The sequence below is a fragment of the Mesoplodon bidens genome, assembly GCF_964165515.1.
Source record: "Mesoplodon bidens genome assembly, chromosome: 1".
Classification (NCBI taxonomy): domain Eukaryota; kingdom Metazoa; phylum Chordata; class Mammalia; order Artiodactyla; family Ziphiidae; genus Mesoplodon; species Mesoplodon bidens.
In genome coordinates this window covers 17,478,963-17,484,962 of record NC_138176.1, presented here as the reverse complement: position 1 = coordinate 17,484,962, position 6,000 = coordinate 17,478,963, and the positions used below count along the sequence as shown (strand labels likewise).

Below are 6,000 nucleotides of genomic sequence, written 5' to 3'. Positions count from 1 at the left end.
ACCAGTCTTTCTTAAACCAAGAAAGTGTCCTTACCTGGTGAGATTTTACAGACAATATTGAAGTCTCAGTCCCAGAGAAGAGCAAATAAAAGACAAGATGTGGTTCTTGCCCGATGTCACACCACGAAGGTTCACTCCTTTCACTCAAGGCGTTTAGAGTTTCACAGCCAACATCTCTGGTGTGAATAAAACTGTAATTTCTCCTTAGCTATTTACACCTCAGTGCGACTGTGTTCATTAGCTGGTCCCCTGAGGAGTCTCAGAGAGCAAGGCCTTGGAGGCCCCAGTTGGAGGCCGAAGGTTGTAAAAGGGCAAATGTGGGAGGGTGCGTGGGTGTTGCGGGTGTGGGAGACGCCGGGGTGAAGTGGTGTTGGGGGGACTACACTGACTCTCCCATATTAGACCAAGTCACGGCCACGTACCCAGTGGCTGACACATGGGGGCGCTCAATAAATAGTCCATGAATGATTCTGGCGCTACATCCAGGCCAGCAGGCGGTGTTAGGCACTGGGGACGCGCTCTGCAGAAAACGGAGTTAGCGTCTTGCTGCCCAAGGGTGAGAAAGGCGCGCCAGGGACTGGAAGCAAGTTCTGGGAGGCGGGAGAACACGGCGGCTCCCAGCGCGGGCCCCTGGGCGACGGTAGCTCTTGCAGATGTGGGCGCCCAGTCCCCCGAGGGGCGCAACCCGCGCATACTGGGGTCAGGATCTGGCGGGGGAGGCGCCTTCGGGCCTTGGGAACTGGATCCCGGAGCTGGTGTGGAGGCCGAAGTCCAGGTGTAGACGAGGGCAGGAGCGGGGGGCTCCGACGAGCGCCCCATCGTCCAGAGCCGCGAAGTCGGCAGGGCGCGCTCTTCAGTTCGCCTGGATGGGGAGGCCGCGTGCGGCGGGTTTGCGGAGCGCGCTCTCCGGATCACTCGGAGAGCGGTCTTAGAGCTCTGAAAACTTTGCCCAGCACGCTCTCCGGTGCCTGCGGCCAGCTTTGCCGAGGGCGCCCTGCGGCGATGGCGCGCGCGACGGTTGGCCGGCTGGGCTGGGCGCGCTCTCCCCGAAGGGGCGCGCGGTGGCCTGGTGGTCCTGCGCGCGGCCAACTTTGCGGAGCGCGGGGTCGCGAGCCGGAGGCGGCTTCCGCAGCCCCGCCTGCCCGGTCCGTTTCCAGCCCCGGGCGACTCCTCCCCTCGCCGCACCGGGGCTTTTACTTTCGCTTTCCTTCGAGCGGCCGCAGACTCTCTCCGCGGAGGGACGGAGACGGCCGCCAGCTCTGGCCTCCCGATCGTCGGGGGAACGGTAACGTTGACCCCCGCCTCCGCCGCCGCCTTCCTGCCCTGCCTTCCCCCGCCTCCTTCCTCCCTTCCCACCGAGCACGGTCGGTGGGGGCCCGGTCCCTTCGGGCTAAGCGGCCCCGACGGCCGGCGCTCAACTTCGGGGGAAAAGGCTCTCCGCCATCCCCAGCATCGCCTGCTTTGCTCAGCTTGTCCTCCTTTCCCTTCTGGTCCCCGGGCTTGGGACACCCGGTACTATTCGGGATTTGGAAAAGAAGGAGGGGTGGATTTAGGAGGGCGGGAGGGGTTCCTTCTCTCGCCTGGCTAACTGCGGGGGCTCCCGTGTTGACAGCCCAGGGTTCCGGTCCCAGCGTCCTTGCCCGTCAGCTGTGGGGCCTTGGCCCTCTCTGTGCTTGTCTGTGAAATGCGGAGAGTGGTGGGCCCGGGCTGACGGTTGCTGCGACGATGGAATGAGGTGATTGTGGTGCATAGCAGTGCATCTGTCAGGGCTTAGCAAGCTACACGTAAGCCGCTGTCATCTTTGTTCAGGTACCCTTGTGCACGGCTCTTGAAGATTCCTTCAGGAAGAGGAAGCAGGCAGGACTCAGGCTGCAGCCGTTCACCGTTGTATTCAACTTCGCTTTTTGGGGGGCAGTAAAATTATATGTGGGTGATTCTGAGTCATTCCCAGCCTTTTCCCTTGAACTCCTGGGCTGGCCAAGGACGTGGCCCTAACCTTAGTTTACTTATAGGCTATTTCCTCCTTTAGGGTCTATGGCCTGACCTTCATCCCAGGTAGCCAGTCACCACCTAGGTTCATAATCCGCTTCTGCTTCCTCTTAGCTCTGTGGCTTTGGGCAGGTTACTTAACCTCTCTGAGAAAACTGAAGTTTCTTCTGCAATACAGCCTCCTAGCAGTGCTGTGAGCATCAGGTGACAGTGGAGTACTTCAGTGCCCAGCAGAGCCCCCTCCCCCTCCAGGTGCTGGAGGTGAGCAGTGGAGGTCCCCTGGGCTGCTTCTCTTTGAGCCTTTTAGGAAGATTGTCTTCACTGGGGCAGGAGTGAGGCACAAGCTGTATTATGTCACTTTTCAGGGGAAGCAGCTGCAGTGAAATTCAGACAGTAGCTGGGAACTGATTTCCTACCGGATCTGTACCAGTCGCCTATTAAGCATGTATAGAAATAATCACTAGAGGAACTTTTTTTTCAGTCTCCACAAAAGCTGTTTAAAATATTAATGTGGGGCTTCCCTGGTGGCGCAGCCGTTGAGAGTCCGCCTGCCAATGCAGGGGACACGGGTTCGTGCCGCGGTCCGGGAAGATCCCACATGCCGCGGAGCGGCTGGGCCCATGAGCCATGGCCGCTGAGCCTTCGCGTCCGGAGCCTGTGCTCCGCAACGGGAGAGGCCGCCAAAGTGAGAGGCCCGCGTACCGCAAAAAAAAAAAAAAATTAATGTGATTTTAAAATACCAGCGAGGGTTGACAGTTGAATGTTGTCCTAGTCTTGAGTTCTGTGGACAGTGGTGATAACAGGGAATACTTATAGAACATTTAGACACCATGCTTAGCATTTTACATGCATTGTTCCATTCATCCTCATAGCCATGTGTGACTTAGGCATCACCACTTTCCCATTTTACAGATGAGGAAACTCAGGCTTGGAGAGGTTGAGTACTTTGTTCAAGGTCCCATGGCTAAGAGGTGGAGGCACTGATTTAAACCCCTGGTCTGTGGTTCACCATAACTGGGTTCTCAGCCACCCTCCTAGGTCCCTTTGGTTCTGTGGTCTGTCCCATATCAACAATTTATTTGGGGCCCTGAAGGATTAAAAATTTTTAAGTACATTTCAGTTGTGACATTTATAAAGAAATTTTGAGTGCCTGCCATGTACCTGGCACTTTTCTATAACTGGAATTATAAAAGAATGATTAAGATAATCTACAAATAAGAGTCCTCGTGGATAATAGTAAGAGTAATAATAATAATTAGCAGAGTGCTTACAGAGAGTGCCTGACACTGTTAATGCTTCACGTGTATTATATATTCATTTATTTAAAGAGAAGATAGATGTTTTTAGCAATTGAAACAATTGAATAAGCAATATTCCCTTGAATGGCTGACTGTTCTTTGCAGCCTGAGCGTTACAGAGGGGACGAATGCAAGAAAATAACGCCAGGCATGCCCTCTCCAAGTATAGCAGACTGAGATAGGCCTGGATTGTCTTGGGCTGTGAAGATAAGCAGAAATAAAAGGTCAACACCAAGTCTTGGCTTGACTGATATGATGTGACCAAGATCAGGTTCCCCACTCAGTCACCACTCTCGTTCTGGGTGAACTTAATTTCACCCAGAAATTAAGCCCAGTCTCATAGGAATAAGAAAGACTGACTGTTTAGCCTTACAGATTTAAGAGTAAAGCCCTAGCATTGCCTCGTTTTAGACGCACACTCTGGCAACTTGTTAGAAGGGACTCTTGCTGCCCTCCTAGACGGTAAACAGCACCAACCCAGAAAGATGCTATAGGTTTCACACAGAAGACCCTTCTGGCCTAGTGTTTGCAGAGAAAGTTCTGGAGATCCTCCCACCACTGAGCCATAGAAATCAGCCTGTCGCTCAGTCCAAAGCTCCCTCCAAAAATCTGGGAGGGATGCAGGATTCAAACTGAGCCCCTCCGTCAATGGAGCATGTCAGGTGTTTAATGGGTGTGCAGTTCCCTGTGCCTCCCTCACTTCCACCCTCTCTCCTTCCCCTTCTCAGACCTCAGGTCAAACATTTCCTCCCCTGAGAACCCTCCCTAATTCCTCTGGGGCTAGGTCAGGTCCCCTACTGTGGCCACAAGTTGTTCATCCTCATGGCACTGATCACGGTTCTCCGTCAACATTTGTGCTGTTTATCAGTGCCTGTCTCTCAACAAGGCAGGACCAGGTCAGGTGTATCCCCAGCTCCTAGCACAGACCTGGTGCCTTGGACTTCCAGGAAATTATATCTATATATAATGGTTCACATTGTTATATCATCATACTTCCTAGATTCAGTCTTTAAGATTAGCCTTAGCAAAAGACTCAAGGCTTCAACACCACATGTCGAATTTAGTGTCTTTTTCTGGTGGATTTTGTATAACATTAACTTGTTAATTTTGAAAATACGTCTGTGCTTTGCTAGTAACAATCCACATTGAAAAGTAACTAAGTCTGTATAAAGGAAATGAAATAAAAATGACTGAGTGTTTTCTGCATGCCTGGACTTACGCTCCTCTCCCCTGGGGGTGGCTTATCTCTGTTTTCAAGAAACATTTTGGGTCCTAATCAGAAAAATCTTACCACCTCACAACTGGAAACAGGTTGGTGGCTATGATGGGGGCTTCACGATGAGTTGAGGAACAAGATAGCCATCGGACTTCTTTCTCATTGTCTTTGTAAAGATCCGACTACAGGATTCGCCCTTCCTCTCACTTCTCTCCTCACTGCCCAGCTCACCCCTAAATAAGCTGCAAGGTGACATGATAATGCCTCTCGGAGCTCAAGGACACAAGGTTGGCGTTTTGCCATCTTGGATACCTCCCCGCAGTTGGATTCCTTCTGCCCACTTCCAAAAGTCATTGCTTGTGCTCTGGGGCACGGGTGTTCTGTGAGATAGATGCCATCTTGTTTTCCAGCGGTGTGAAAACATCCCTGGGTGAGCCTGACAGGAACACAGACCTGCAGCTGCCAACCTGGCCCACTGTGCAATTGCTCAGAGATTGAGATCGGCAGGAATTAGAGTCTGGAGAGGTTTCCCTTTGTTACTGAAGGCCAATCCCTTTACGGGAAAGGACACAGGACTTGGTTTAGGAGAAATGACTCAAGGCTCTGCTTCTGACCAGCTGTGTCACTTAACTAATTCTTTTCCCTCAGGGCATTTGTTTCTTCCAGCTTCCACTCAATATTTATCTAGCAAATACTTTTTTTAAAATAAATTTATTTATTTTTACTTTTGGCTGTGTTGGGTCTTCGTTGCTGCGCACGGGCTTTTCTCTAGTTGCGGTGAGCGGGGGCTGCTCTCCCTTGCGGTACGCGGGCTCGTCATTGCGGTGGCTTCTCTTGCTGCAGAGCACAGGCTCTAGGCGCGCGGGCTTCAGTAGATGTGGCACGCGGGCTCAGTAGTTGTGGCTCACAGGCTCTAGAGCGCAGGCTTAGTAGTTGTGGCTTGCGGGCTCTAGAGCGCAGGCTCAGTAGTTGTGGTGCACGGGCATAGTTGCTCCATGGCATGCGGGATCTTCCCGGACCAGGGCTCGAACCCCTGTCCCCTGCATTGGCAGGCAGATTCTTAACCACTGCGCCACCAGGGGAGCCGGATCTAGCAAATACTTTTTGTGTGCCAGAGGCCTATGCCATGATGAACTTGCATTGTCATGTTTGAACCAAGCAATAAGTAGAGTGCAAGTAAACAAGATGAATAGAAGGGCTGTAGAGGGACTGGGGGAAGGGAGGGAGTTGGTGAGGTAGGTGTAATCCAGGAGGACCTCCTGCAAAGGTGCCATTAAACTGAATTCTGAAGATTGAGAACTAGCCAGCTGGGCAAAGATGGCCTGTCCAGCAAACATTTGGGTGGTGACTACCAGAAAGGGAGAACCAGAAGCCCTGATGGACCCTGAAATGAGCATAGTGGGCCCAAGGATGCTGGGAGGCTGGGAGGCTGAATGGTGTGGTGGTGAGTGGGTTCTGAGTGCTTGTTTGCCGGCTTCTGATCCAAGTGTAGTTTAC

General features: G+C 52.5%; 1 protein-coding gene across 4 annotated transcripts in view; it reads left to right on the top strand.

Moving 5' to 3' along the window:
• The first annotated feature begins 508 nt into the window (after positions 1–508).
• Positions 509–6,000, top strand: part of CASP7 (caspase 7) — a 32,386-nt gene continuing 26,894 nt past the window's right edge. For 2 of the 4 annotated variants that reach the window (XM_081231791.1, XM_081231794.1), the window contains exon 1: positions 1,214–1,285. The gene's annotated coding sequence lies outside the window, so the exon portion shown is untranslated. The other 2 variants (XM_081231793.1, XM_081231792.1) reach the window with 2 other exon arrangements.